This window comes from Phaenicophaeus curvirostris, chromosome 6, assembly GCF_032191515.1.
Source record: "Phaenicophaeus curvirostris isolate KB17595 chromosome 6, BPBGC_Pcur_1.0, whole genome shotgun sequence".
Taxonomy (NCBI): Eukaryota; Metazoa; Chordata; class Aves; order Cuculiformes; family Cuculidae; genus Phaenicophaeus; species Phaenicophaeus curvirostris.
This window is the reverse complement of record NC_091397.1, coordinates 25135821-25150050: the sequence shown is the minus strand read 5'-3', so window position 1 is coordinate 25150050 and position 14230 is coordinate 25135821. Positions and strand designations below refer to the sequence as shown.

The 14230-nt window shown below is 38.7% G+C and overlaps 1 pseudogene; it reads left to right on the top strand.

Annotated features, from left to right (window-relative positions):
• The first annotated feature begins 4058 nt into the window (after positions 1-4058).
• On the top strand, positions 4059-12597 carry LOC138722297 (probable inactive 1-aminocyclopropane-1-carboxylate synthase-like protein 2; annotated as a pseudogene).
• The last annotated feature ends 1633 nt before the right edge of the window (positions 12598-14230 follow it).

Here is a 14230-nt window from a genome sequence, read left to right as displayed (position 1 = left end):
TTCTTTAAAACTTACATGCTGTAAAATTATGTCACATTTTATTTTGAAGAAAAATTGTTTTCCTCCAGATTGATATTAAATTTTGAGAGAACATTGGTTACATTCTGTCCAGTTGTTTATCACATAAGGTTTTTAATTTTTCTTTTTATCAATATGATTGCCAAAACCTAACAATGATACAAAGGCGAAGAGAAGTGTGGTACTTCATATGTTCATCGGTAGGCAACTGTCTAATGCATCCAAAACTACTATAACAGAAAAAAAAATAATTGTGTCTTGTTTTCTGTCTTTATTATTCAGGCGAATATCAAGTTGCATTTCACAACTGTATCTTCTTAACCCCAACTTTTCTTCTTGGAGATCTCTAATGTTAGAAAGTTTTTAATGTTACATACTAAAATTATTCACTACTACTGTCTTACCTGAAGGCTGTTACAGAGTTGCCTTCCTCAGCTGATACATACAGAAGCAAGTCTTAACAGAAGGGGGGAAAAGGAAGGAGAAGGAGAGAAAGAGAAGTAGAGATGTTTCCCATGAGTCTATACGACCCTTTCACAACATTTGTCAATGCTGGGGAGATTTGACTGGTTTTTCAATAATCTACTGTTCACCTTCCTGAGCTAATTAGAGAACACTGATTTTTTTTTTTTTTTTGGTGGTCTTTCACAGCCATTGTGTACTTTTTCACATCTGTGTTGCTTTGGGACATGGGGCATTATTACCCTTCCTGTGATCAGATAGTACATCCAGGCTTCTTCTGATCACTTTGTTCAGGTACATTAGTAGCAGCAGCCTTCCTCGAGCCGCTTCTATATGTTTGATTATGTGGTCCTACTACATGTTCCAATTGGTTATTTCATTCATTGAAATGTCTCATGCTATGTAAATAATTAGAAGACCACATCATGTGACTGTATGATTTTATTGTTCACTGCCATCTAGGTGTAGTTCCTATTCCCTGTGCCAGCAAATAACCCAAAGAGTGTATGATTTGTGTGTTCATTCTTGCAGCCTGGTACAGGTGAAGCCTGCTTATGCTACAAGCCTTGATAAGATATAAGTCTTAGCTCATAGCAGTTAGTACCCCCAATTTTCTTATTTATGCTGAGCTATTGCTTTTACTCATGCTTCAGTAGGTTTTGAAACTGAAAATCCTTTTCGCTTTACTGCAAAGATACTACAGGCAGCCAAATGATTGATGTTGTGTTGAGCATTTTGTCCGCTGTTTCTACTCCATCAAATCAAGAACTAAGTAAACTCTCTGTGAACCAGCAACCTGAAATTGGACAAATTCTATGCCTCCCTACTAGCTGATCTGCAATTCCTACCTCTAAGTGATACTGATGTCAGTCTTTCTGAGTATATATTATGGACTGTAAAGAAGGCTAATAACCTAGGGTAGCTTTTCCCTTTCACTCCTGTTGTCACCAACATTGTCAGCTGTTGCATACCTTTTCTCAGTTGCCAACCAGTCTGTAGTTGAAGGGCTTCTGAAGAAGTGAGTGTTAAAAATAGATGTAAATACTCACCTAGTTTCTAACATGCAAAGATTGTTTCACTTTGCTAATAGGAACTCCATTTCCTCTCCTACCCCATAATTCTTCTTAAAAAATGCTTAGGAAGCTGTTACTCTAAAAGTTTGAAGTTACCTTCTCACTGCCTTTGAAAGCTGTACCTGTTGTGAAGCAATCCACTGTGCTAGTTTGAGCCTGTTGATGAGTAGAAAAAGTTTCTGGGAAAAGGATTAATCAGTGCAGAAACTCAACTGAAAGGCTCAGATGTTGAGGGAATTGCTAACTGCTAATAATCAAAATCTGCCAGACTTGCAATGTAAATTCCTCCAGCCATAAAGCAAATCTTTTAAAATATAATTTAAAAACAAAAGCATTGTATTAATTTAATTTTTTCTCAGGATGTTTTACTCAAATGAGCTGATGTGTGTGTTTGAGAGTGTGTGTGTGTGTGTACACATATATAAAAAAATATGACACAGTATATATTTGGCGGTTTTAATATTATTAATCTAATGTATCATTTTACTTGTTGCCTAATTTATTTCCCAACAGAAAATTGTGAAATATATGCATGCTGTATTATTGCATGAGGTTCTGATTGTTAATTATTTAATACCTCCTAAGCTCACGTAACAGCCTGGGAGTGAAGCCGACTTCCTAGGGAATTAAGATAATCATAAAATTGTGAGCAATGCAGCAACTTGGGAGAGACCAGAACAACAACAGAATTTCTTGCATGAATTAGGCAGCATTCACCTTATGGAATGAAGCTGGGAGGCTGGACTACAATCTGTCAGTGTTAATTGACAGGTAGGAATTCACTTCACTGTCATAGGTGTTGGGAATAACCTGTTTACTGCTGCTCTGGGGGATCCTCAGCCACAGGTCCTAAGGTGGTTTGGAAGATGTCTTTCAAAGCAGCACTCTTTCCAAACATTTCATTATAGCGGTTTGCAGAGTCTCCGTTGCCTTTAATGTGCCCTTTCTTAAAAGTTGGCCATCTGTTGGCATGATCTTGGTGTCACCTGTAAGTCCGGGGTATGTGAAATGTTTTACATTGGGAGCATAAGGGACATGGCAACTTGTTCCTGATGATAATGTGTTTGACCTCAATGCAAGCTGTTGTAACACAAAAAAGTTTAGCATTTATTAACACACAGTTTTGCTGCCGGAACAAATTCTGAGACATTAGTTCTTTAATATGATTTACATTTTTAGCAAGTCCTGTACCAGATTATTTCTTTTTTTTTCATTAGCATATGCACAACAGGATTGGAATGCTACAAACCTTGTTTTAAAGCACAATTGTTAGTTTTCCCATTTCTAAAATAGCCCAAAGGGTAACAATTTGTCATAGGTACACTGAAGAAAAAAATCTACTAACTAAAGTTTAGTCTGCTGTTCCAATTATGCAGTAGAGAGATCTATGATAAAATATTTTCAGATGCTCAGAAGATGGTCAGTAAAGAAATACTAAATAATTTTACTGGTATTCAGTTCACAAGTGTAAGTCAGACGTGGAAATGAAGTGTGAAAAATTCTTCCTCCGTCTCCTCTTGCAGCTGGAGGAGCTTTTGTAGGACTCGTAAGTACGCAGCCTTCCTGTAATGTCACACAGCAGCAACGTCCTTGCAGCTGCTGTTAGATAAGCAGGGTACCTGTTGTATCAGCAGTGCTGTCCCACACTAGTCTCCAAAAAACTTTACTAGCTTGAATTGTTTGAAATTATTTAGTGAAGAATGATAATCTCAAGGAAAAGATAAGTTTGGGATGCCTAGGGGCAAAAAGACAACCACTTCTTTCTTCACTGTTCACACAAAGTGGCTCCTAACAGCCTGCAGTAAGGGCTATTACTCAACTTAGGGAAGGCTGTAACAGCAGGTGTGGAAACCCGGTGGATGCTGATACCAGATTTTGGTACAGCAAAAATTATTAAGGTCATAGAGATGTTGGGTGATTTCCCTGACTTCCAGAGATCAACAGCTTCGTAGATTAAAAAGCAAAAGATATTTGAGACCACCTACAAAATCCTGTCAATGCTATATTATATAAATCCACCATAAGCACTGCTATGATTAAGGTCATCCTTATGGTTTTGTGTCATTTTTCTAGCAGGAAGATACTCCATTGCTTGAGATTCAATGCTAATCTCAATTTCCCTAATTATTGCCAAGTTTCAGGAAACAGCAATTAAATTATTCCTTGATAAATCATATTACTTTAATGCAATGCCTGTGTCTTGCTAAAGCACTATTTAAATAATTGTATATAGATATATGTGTAACTCGATCTAGATAGATAGACAGATGTATAACTAGAACGTCATGACCTTGTTTAGATACTAAAAAGCTACAATAGTTTTTTGTGCATAACAGTTTCAGTGTTTGCCAAGAGTTAACTCGCAGCCCATTTTCTAAAGCCTAGTTTTCCAGGAATTTAAAATTTGCCATTATTATTTTTTAAAGGCCCCAAATCCCCTTAATTCAAAAGCAGAGTTAAAAAACATGGATATAGAAAGAAACGCTTGCAGTCAGTGTATTGAAACTTGCTTTTTCTGTGGATTCAGGGGAGAGAATAACCCCCCCTCTCCCAGGAGCGGATCCCATCACCCTTTCCAACCCAGCGCTGTGGATCCCGCTAACCGAGTCCCAGCCTGGCGGGTCTAAAGCAGGAATCTCGTGCTTGGAGTGGGTGATGAGGAATTTGTTTCTCACTGCAGGAGTGGCCACGCACCCCCAGAGCCCCGCGGGTTGGAGATCCCTCCCCAAGCTCTCTAACAGCTGCTGCCTCTTGCAGGGCATCCTGAACCTGGGCACGAGCGAGAACAAGCTGTGCTTTGACTCAACAGAGGAGAGAGCAAGTGCTGCTGTCCTCTCGCTAATTGGGATTTGATCACTAGTTTGGCTTGGACTGATTTTAGTGTGCGGCTACCAGTTCAGCACAGGGAAAGGGATGTGTTGGGAGGACACGCACAGTGCTAGCAGCTTTCCCAAGGAAGCACACTCTCTGTGTTTGTATCTGCTGCTCCAGTTGCATACACAGAAGTAATTTGCTCAGTAGTATTTATACTGAAATATTTACACTTTAGTTGAAAACCAGAACAATTTTGATTTTGCTTTAATTTAATCAACATTTGATTGAGCACATACTCCAAACAGAACTGATCCAGGGGTTTGCTTTGGAATGCTGGCCTTCAGGAAGAAGTGGGTTTTCGAAGGGGGAGGTAAAGGCCTGCTAAGAAGCTGACTTGGCTGATGGCAAAGCTAGGACTTTGCCTGGAAGTGGTCCATGTATGAAATGCAGACTTTGAGCAAAATTAAGGCTACAACCTAAATGTTAGGCTGCTGGGCACTGCAGTAAGAGCTCCTCTTTGAAACGGAACTATGAGAAAATGTCATATTCTCTAAAGGAGGTGTTTCCCCTCCAAGCTGTTAATTCTAGCTCCTATGCTGGAAAGCGTGGTGTTCTGGCTTATCTTTTAACAAAACAAAGACCTAGTTGCCAGGCTGGCTTCTGCTGTTTGCCAGTTGCTTCTTTCTTCTCCTTCCCACTGCCGTGGGGTAATTGATCTGCACTAGTGTCACTACCTTTGCAGTGCTTGTGACAAGGCGTCAGGCATAAACAACACACAGAGCAGTTAGCTGATGAGCTGGCAGGGCTGGCAGCTGCAGAGGATTGTTTTTCTTAGAATTAAATCACTATTGATGCCGCAATGAATACAGGACTGAGCCAGGGTGGGTCCTGCTTTGAGCGCAAAAAAGCCACTGCTGGTAATACAGCTAGTTTTCTTCTGTGAGAGACAGGACTGCCGCCGCTTTTCTTCTGTTGATTGAGAAGCTAATCGAAGCTGATGTGAATTAAAAGCTGATATTATAAATATTGCAGGAATTGTTAGAGCTTTGATGTATCTCAGAAGTGGTTGCTGCATAGACTCTTGGGTACAGCAGGGATGCTCTTCCTGAATGTGTTTTTCAGGACTTTTTTTTAATATATGACAGAATAATAAATAATTCTTCCATTATTTTCTTTCTTTGTTTTGGTCATGTTTTAATGCTGTTTTCTAATAATTTAAAACTAAAAAAGATAAGTGCAAACTATAAACATAATAATCATCAATTTTTATATTCTCCATTTCCTTAAAGTTATTGAATAATGTTTTTTTTTAAAAAAATAAAGTTTTACTCTGCTATAGCAGAGTTCCCAAGAATGCAGTGCTCTACAGTCTCTCCTTCATGTCACTAGTTGACAAGACCTGACATGAATTATTTGGAGCCTAATCTTTTCCAGGATTCTGATACACAAGGCACTAGAAGGTAAGAAGCTTATTTTCCCATTTATCACATTGGTTGTTGTCAGTGCTTGTCATGGTTTCCGCGAAGCTAGGTGTGGTTTCATTGTTCTGGTAAGCCCCAAGTACGGGTGTGTTACTGTCAAAAGCTGGCAGGCTTTTGAGTGGCTGTTCAATAATTTCTTTTCTGGATTTTTGTTCTGGTTTTCTCCTCACCCTCAATGTGCCACAACAACCTGGAATGGCAAAGGGTCAAAGATTCAGGGGCTTGTTTGCAACAAAAACCAAGTATTGATGTGGTGAATCATAATGATGTGGTGAATTGCTGCTGGAATGATTTGTTCTAGTCTTGGTGAGGGATAAACTGAAACTCTGGGGCCTGTGAAATATAGAGATGAACTATTGACTCCTCTGGGGCCTGTGAAATATAGAGATGAACTATTGACTCCTTGAAGGTCAGTAGGAACACCACCATCACTTGGCCTGAAAGCCTGTTGTCTAAAGAATTGTCTTTGACTCCGGTGTCACCGTTTCTAGTAGCCAAATTCTTGTCCTTTCTCCAAAACCAGATCCCACTTGTGCTCAAAGATACTTTATTTTCTCGTTTTTCTCGTGTACAGCAATGATAGTTGAGTCACAGTCACTGTTATTCAAAGTAACAGATGTCTTCTCTGTGCTTCTGTCTCACAAAACATAGCACACTGGTATTTAAGGAAATTATATTATTTAATCAAAATCTTCAAGGATTTCATAACAGAACAAATAATGCATTTGTTCTGGTTTTGTTAAGCTTCCTTCTTCTGTGTCTATTTTGCGAGGTTTTTTTTTCCCTGAGAAATATGCGATTGACTTTAATTCTGTGTTTTAGCTTCAGAGTAGAAATTGCCAAATTTCTAACAGGCTATGTCAGAGCTACAAAAGCGCTGAATCCTGAACATGTAAGGAAAGCACTTTATCTATGCATTTTACTTATCTTAAACTGATCATCTTAAACTGATCAAGATGAATAACTCTGAACACGAATTTCAGAGAGGTATGACAGAAGGGATATATGCAAGATTTTCAGAAGTCTTAGTAGTGTTAATTTTCCATTTGAAAAAGTGGTCAAGGTGTAACACTCAAGGACTAATGCTATAGAAGTAGTAGTGTGGCTTTTTCACTCTTTTTTTTTATTTTAAGCTAGTGTTGATATTTATGAACTGAAGAATTTAAGGAAGTGCTGATATTTCTGTTAAATGAAAGGTATTTCCTAAATGAAAGGTTGTCCTACTTCTTTCAGATAACTGTTATGAATAGCTGTTGTGCTATTTTTGCTACTCTGTTGACTGTATTATGTGACCCTGGTGGTAAGTAAAAACTCAATTATTTTGCTTAAAAGCATTTGTTTGCAGTGAGTATAATTGTATTGTGTCTTCTGACACCCTGCTGTTACTCTTACCTGCCTGAATGAAGCAAGGCATCGTGTTTCTTTGTCACTGACAGACTGTTTTCAAAATAATGCCACTGTTTCTACAACAGTGGAAACTTTTTGTGATATTAGCAGGCCCACTTGCTTGCCATAATGCGATCTGTAGTTTTTTAAGAGCATGATAGGAAGAGGAGAAGAATGTAGAGAATCCAGTGTATTTTGAAAAGTTATGAGAAAAAGAGGTGGGAACCGTGGCAGAAGCAGGAGGAAGTAGGTACGTGGGGAAGGAGGTATACTGGGTTAAAATGTGGGACCCAATGAAAATTTGGGTAACTGGGTATGGAAAACATGTAGAAGAATTTGGGACGGGGAATGGAGCTGAAGCATGAGAGAGATTCCTGGTCAAACAAAGGTGGTAGTGAGGAGGAAGCAGAGGTGGGAATGCAAAGCAGAAGGATGGAGCACCAGGAAACAGTCTGCTCACAGCAGAGGTGACAGCAGGAAGAAAAACAGAGCTCACCAAAGGAAAATAGTTTCCTCTCTGGTTTGGAATTAGGAAAGCGGCGTAGGCATGCAATACAGCAGAGAACAACGAACTCCATGAAGACCTGCCAGGGAGGGAAGGTGAGCAGGATCACTTTGGTAGCCCCAATGCAGCAGGCTGTGTTACCTCCATAAGACCTTGTTACTGGCTCCAGAAGGGAGGTGGAGTAATACAGAATAACGTGGTGCGATTACTTCAGCCTATTGGTGGCAAAATACTTGTTTTCAGTGCTGGTCGAGGCCCCTGTGAAGCTGGGTGTGGTTTCATTCCTCCAGTAAGCCCCAAGGATTGGTGGGTTACTGATTCCAGCATGCCTGCAGGATTTGGGGTTCCTGTGCAGGAGTTTCTTTTCTGGATTTTTGTTCTGTTTTGCCTCCCCACCCTCAATGTGCCACAGAGACCCAGAATGACGAAGGGCAAAAATCCAGCGGCTTGTCGGCAAACCAGACACCATGTCTTGATGCAGTGAATCACTCCAGGAATGATTTGTTCTAGTCTTGGTGAGGGATAAACTGAAACTCTGGGTGCTGCAAAGAGGGTTTTTTTAGCTGTAAAGCATAATGTTTACTGAAGGCTGCTTGTTTCCACATCTATTTTAATATGTTCCGATTTCATTGTACTCGCACAGCTTTAACAGGAACTCTTCTGCTTAAACGCTGACAGGCTCCCCCCTTGGTTAGCATAGGAAGCCCATTCCATCTCCTCTGAAACCCTGTCATGCAGGGCTTTTGCAGTGTCTCCAGGAGAAAACCAGCCTGGGACTACTTCACAACAAAAAAGTGAGGAGGGAACCAGGTTCCACAGTGTCACAGACTCGCTGGCTTCATGGTTGGCAACCACGAAGTAGTAGTCCAGGCCTGCAGCAATTCCTGATGAAAAATTTGATAGCAAAACATTAGGAAAATATTGAGAGCAAGATCTGTATTTGTCATTATTATTTAAATAAATACATAAATAAATAGAACAAGTAGTTGATCAGTTCCATTCCCTTTCACTGAAAATATATATGGCTCTCAAATGTGCTATTGCAAATGCTAAGGAAGGATATTGAGAAAGAATTCAGGTTGGTTGGTATATGCTAAATTTTCAGTTTTGTTTAAATATTGGTTTAGGCCACAGTGAAGGTTTTGAGATTAAATTAGATATCACATTCTTAGATTGTCAGTTTAGTCCATCAGAGTATAACGAAATAATTGCTCATGAAAAATGTTAATTTCATTTTTTGATTTTAAGATGGATATCTGATTCCAGCTCCATACTGTGGTGGTATAAATCAGAAAACACAGCTCTGTAGTGTAATACAGTCTGTTCATGTGCTCTTGTTCAGTGAGGTAAAGCTTTAGCTATTCACATACGTCAAGAGACTTTTCAAGGGAATGGTCTAAAAAGCCTGAAAATGCAAACCGAATCCAAGTGAAGAGACAGGACCAGTCTAGCACTTTTAGAGACAGCCTGTCTTTTTCTCAGATTGCAGCATGACAGGAGGCTGCTGTCATCAGATATAGGTTCACGTTCTGTGCAGACACTGACATGCTGAATTATAATTTGTCGGCTTAAAGTCTGTCACTCCTACTATGAGTAAATTTGTTTTGCAATTTTTTTCCCCCTTAAGTACTGAAAGATGTATCTACCACATAAGATGTGTAACATTGGTTTGCCCTTTGAAAGCTCAGTAATCTGTGAGGCACGTCAAAGGGGGGGTAGCATCTTTTATAAAACCAAATCATGCAGTGAGAAGGAAAAAAAAGTGATCTTTCAAGTACACAAGGTCTTCTGTAAGTCTTCGGCAGTGTAGTCTTTGTTAAGGACAATGTTTAAAAATAAAATAATTGAGTTTATATAGAAAAGACTCATCTTAGTTTCAGATTCTTTTATTTTCTAAAAGCCAGTAGCAGTTGTACCAGTGAGAGTATTTATCTCACTTAGAGAGTATTTGTTAACTGCCTTCTTTCTTTTTATTTGAATTTTTAATGTTTTTGTATTCTTGTTGATTATTATTTTTCTGTAAGTGACTGACAAACAAAGTCACCCTTTCCAGTTAATAGTTGAAAAATTAGAAAATGCATTACAGAGAGCTAAAAAGCAGGTATCAATAACATTGATTTCCGATGTTCATGTTTTCCTATCTATTTTGTAACCAGCACATGTTCTTGGCATTGAAGCATTTGTAAAATTTCATCTGTGCAGATTTTTCAGCCTTGTGACTGAGGCGGGTCCAACTCTAGCAACAGGAGTTGAATTGATTTTATAATCTGGGCACTGTAACAAAATGCAGAGAACTGCCCTGACTCCATTTTATGAAGAACAAATCTTAAATTGTGTTTCAACACCAAGTTTCTTCCTCTGTAGATTTTGATGGAATCTGAAGTGTTGCAAACAAGCTATTGTTCTGACCCTCTGAATAGAATAGAATACTGTTATGACCCACTCAATTAAAGAAACATGTCTAATGTGATTTTGAAAAGGGTTCTTCTGAGTTCCAGCTAACAAGGAATTGCTAGCAAACAAAAAATGACAAATGTAATTTTTCCAGAGTTTAGCAAATTTCATTAGTTCAAAATACTTAGTATGTTCAGTGATTATATTCTGATCAGGCTTGCGTAAGTGGGGATATTGTTGCTTGTCACATACAATTTATTTTTCACATTCCTCTCTGCCTTGGAGACTGCTTTTCTTCCCTGTGGAAATGTTTGGGTTTGTGAGTGTCCACCAAATAATGCTTACCAGTATTTCAGGTTAATCCACTCACTTAATGGAAAATTGTAAATGAACTTTAACTTAACTGTTTGTTCTCATCCTTGAAAAGATCCAACAGAGGAAGCACAGGCTGATCTTTAAAATATTTTACCAAAGATGTGGTGGGAATGGCAGTGATATTTAAAAACATTAAGTGAGATAGACTTCTTTTGTTATCCTCCAGGATAGAAAAGAAGGTTTGACAGTTAAAGAAGCACATAGCTACAAGGACGGTCACTTACAGAGGTCGGCTGTAAGTAAGGTCCTGTAGAAAAGATGGGTATTTTGGATACATGCAAATGTGTGCATACATTTTTTTTATAGATATGTTGAGACTGTCCTAGTTAGCTAATTGCTTGATCAGCATGGTGTCTATGTTTAGACACCATCTGTATGTCTGTGTCCTGTGTCTGTGCCTTTGCCAGCCCATGTGAGCTCGAGCATTCAGACACTTCTCACTTGATCCTAGCAGAGGGAGGCAGCATCCCTGCTGTGTTACCGTGGCTGTCAGCAGGTGAAGTGGCTGGACAAGATGCTGGATCACAGATCAGATTAACGCTTTAGAGCTCTGCATGTGTTTGTCATCCTTCTAGCGCTGAAACTGTTTTCATGAATAATACTATAAACATCTGCCTTGGTTACATGCAATATTATAAATTGCTGGAGGTGCTAGACTAGCACAGCAACTGAGAAACTGCCATCCCACAGCAGCTGTTCTTGCAAACAATAATGCCTCATGCAGCATCGTCTGTTTAATACATGTCAGATGTCAAATACACTAAATATACTATTGTGCAAGGATTACTTGTGAAACAGCTGTTTGTGCTTAGCATTTGCATCTTACCTTACTTTCAGGTAATTTCTTCTTGTAGCTGGGATCAAAGGCAGTACACTGAAAGTTCATTTCTTGTGAAGTTCTTGCTCACAGTACCCATTAACATTCAAACAAATTCCATATGTAGGGAAAGCAAATATCAGGGCTTCGTCATCATTGAACTTGATTTTCTGGACTTCCTTGGGAGTTGGTCTTTGCAAATAAAGTCCTTTGGAGGAAGCTTGTGTGAAGTGAGAAGTTGCTTTTCTAAAAGGTGAAAATGCAGAAACAAAAATACTAATCTGCTTTCAAGTTTATCCCAGAAATGAAATAATAAAGCTACTCCTCGTGCTGATATGTTCAAAGTTCCTGCTGTAGTCATTGCACCATTTCATTGTGTACAATATATTTGCTGCGTGTTGCTTATGTTACCGTGCATTAAGATTTTTTTAGCAAATAGAAGATTTTCTGAAAAATGCCTATAGAGTTAAAAAGACTGGTTATGTTTGTACTTGTAATCTGATGTTTGATCATGTAGGACTCTTCTTATTACACAGTAGGATATTTACAATCTCTTAGGACAGTGGAAAAAAAAAATTATCTTCTGTGGAGAAAATTTCCATAGCAGAAATCCTACATTATTGATAAATATAATTAAAAACTAATTATTTGCCCAAGACCTCTGCACATCTCACAGACCACCAGGTAATTCAGTTTTAAGTCTTCTGCAGATTCTATTGCTTGTTTAAATAAAAAAGCACCATTGAAAAATTAATTACTTGGCAGGATCCCTCTTCTGCTCACCTTTCCCCTTTTTATTCACAGTAACTTTGCTAAGTTCTGACAAAGTATTTTGGAAGTATGCCTGTAAAACCCATATTAACCCCTACAACACCATAATCTTGCCTATTGATATCAATGGTGGTTTCAAATGACTCCTAAACTGATTTTCATTCACTAATAAAGTATTTAGTATGTTTTTTGGGGGTGTTTTTGGATAAATTATGAAACAAGTTTGGTAGCTGAAACCTTAGTCTGTATACTAATTATAGTATGTAATTAAATAATTTCCAAACATTGCTTTTCACCTAAGGGTTCACATAATTCCTTGCTGAATCCTTGCCAGTCATTGGTGTAATGTTGTTGGTGTCTCCAACCATCAATTTTTCTTTTTTTCAGGGAATCTGAGTCAGAGCATTAATTCTGATCAACCCCCACAATCCATTAGGGGACATTTACCTAGCACAGTTAATGAAATAATGTCCAGAGTTTGCGCACAGGTTTGAGCCTTAGTGCTGTTTGTTTGGTGTTTAATTTTCTGTTAATGCAATATAGCAGTGGTGAAAAATCACCTTTGGTGATCACATGTCCTTTGCTTGTACATGTTTGGAAGAGGTGGTGGACAGGATCCTGATCATATTTACTGTGTAACTATCTTGGCCTTCTCACAAACACTGGAAAAAATTGCTTAACCTGATATCCAACAATGTCTTTCTGAATGAAATATATTTAGGATTTTTTTTTATTTTATGTGTTATTTAAATATGTAAAGGCTTTTATTTACTTAACAATCTTTCTTTATGCTCTGATGCATGGCTTGGAAAAATAGCAACAGGTGATTACCAGTATTTAGCAGTGGTAGTAAACATGGCCAGCACTGCCATTTGAAACATTATCAAAATAAGAAAGTCGTAACATTTGATATTGAGGGGAAAATAATTGCATTGGCAAGGAGTAATCAAGGAGTCTGAAGTTTTGTAGCATCTTTTCATAGAATCTTTTCATAGAATCATAGAATGGTTGGGTTGGAAGGAACCTTTAAAGGTCATTTAGTCCTACGCCCCTGCAGTGAGCAGGGACATCTTCAGCTTGATTGGGTTGCTCAGAGCCCTGTCCAACCTGACCTTGAATGTTTCCAGATATGGGGCATCCACCACCTCTTGGGGCAACACATGCCAGTGTTTCACCTCCTTCAGCATAAAATATGTCTTCCTTATATCTAGTCTAAATCTACCCCCTTTTAGTTTAAAATCATTACCTCTTGTCCTGTTGTAACAGGCCCTGCTAAAAAGTTTGTCCCCACCATTCTTATAGGCCTCCTTTAAGTACTAAAAGGCTGTAAGGAGGTGTCCTTAGAGCTTTCTCTTCTCCATCCCAACTCTCTCAGCCTGTCTTCACAGGAGAGGTGTTCCATCTTTCTGACCATTTTTGTGGCCCTCCTCTGGACTCACTCCAACAGATGCGTCTTCCCTGTGCTTGCCCTGTTTAGCTTGAGAGGTGCAAGCAATTCACTTTCCACCAAAGGAAGATACTTCTGAAATGTTTCATCCTCATTTTCCTTCTTTGATCCTTCCTCAGCTCAATGATTGTGTTCTAAGTTCTAACAGTCTCCTGAATCCCTTGAGTACTGATGGAGAAAAAGCACTTCCTTTTGAAAAGCATCTATTTTTTTAAAAAACGATGTATTCCTTTATTCGGCTGGTGAGCTTCTGCCAAAGATTGACTGCAAAATCACATACACGGTTTGAATGTTACCAGTATTTAGTGTATGGCAACATTAAATAGAGTAAGTTGATATTAATTGTTCATTAATTACCAAAGACTGCTGCTGGTTTATTAAAATTTGAAATGGAATAACTCAACATTCCTGCATTTTTTGCATGATTTTCTTTTGATACAAAAAGCAATGGAGGTTGGTAGAATTCAATGTGCTGCGTCCAGTTACTAAGTTTTCAGAACGGCAAATGTATCTCTTCTCAGCATGCCCCGTGGATTTCAGGATGCAACCAACATAAGCTGGTACTAAAATAATCATAGAATCATAGAATAACCAGGTTGGAAGAGACCCACCGGATCATTGAGTCCAACCATTCCTATCAACACTAAACCATTCCCCTTAGCACCTCATCCACCTGTGCCTTAAACA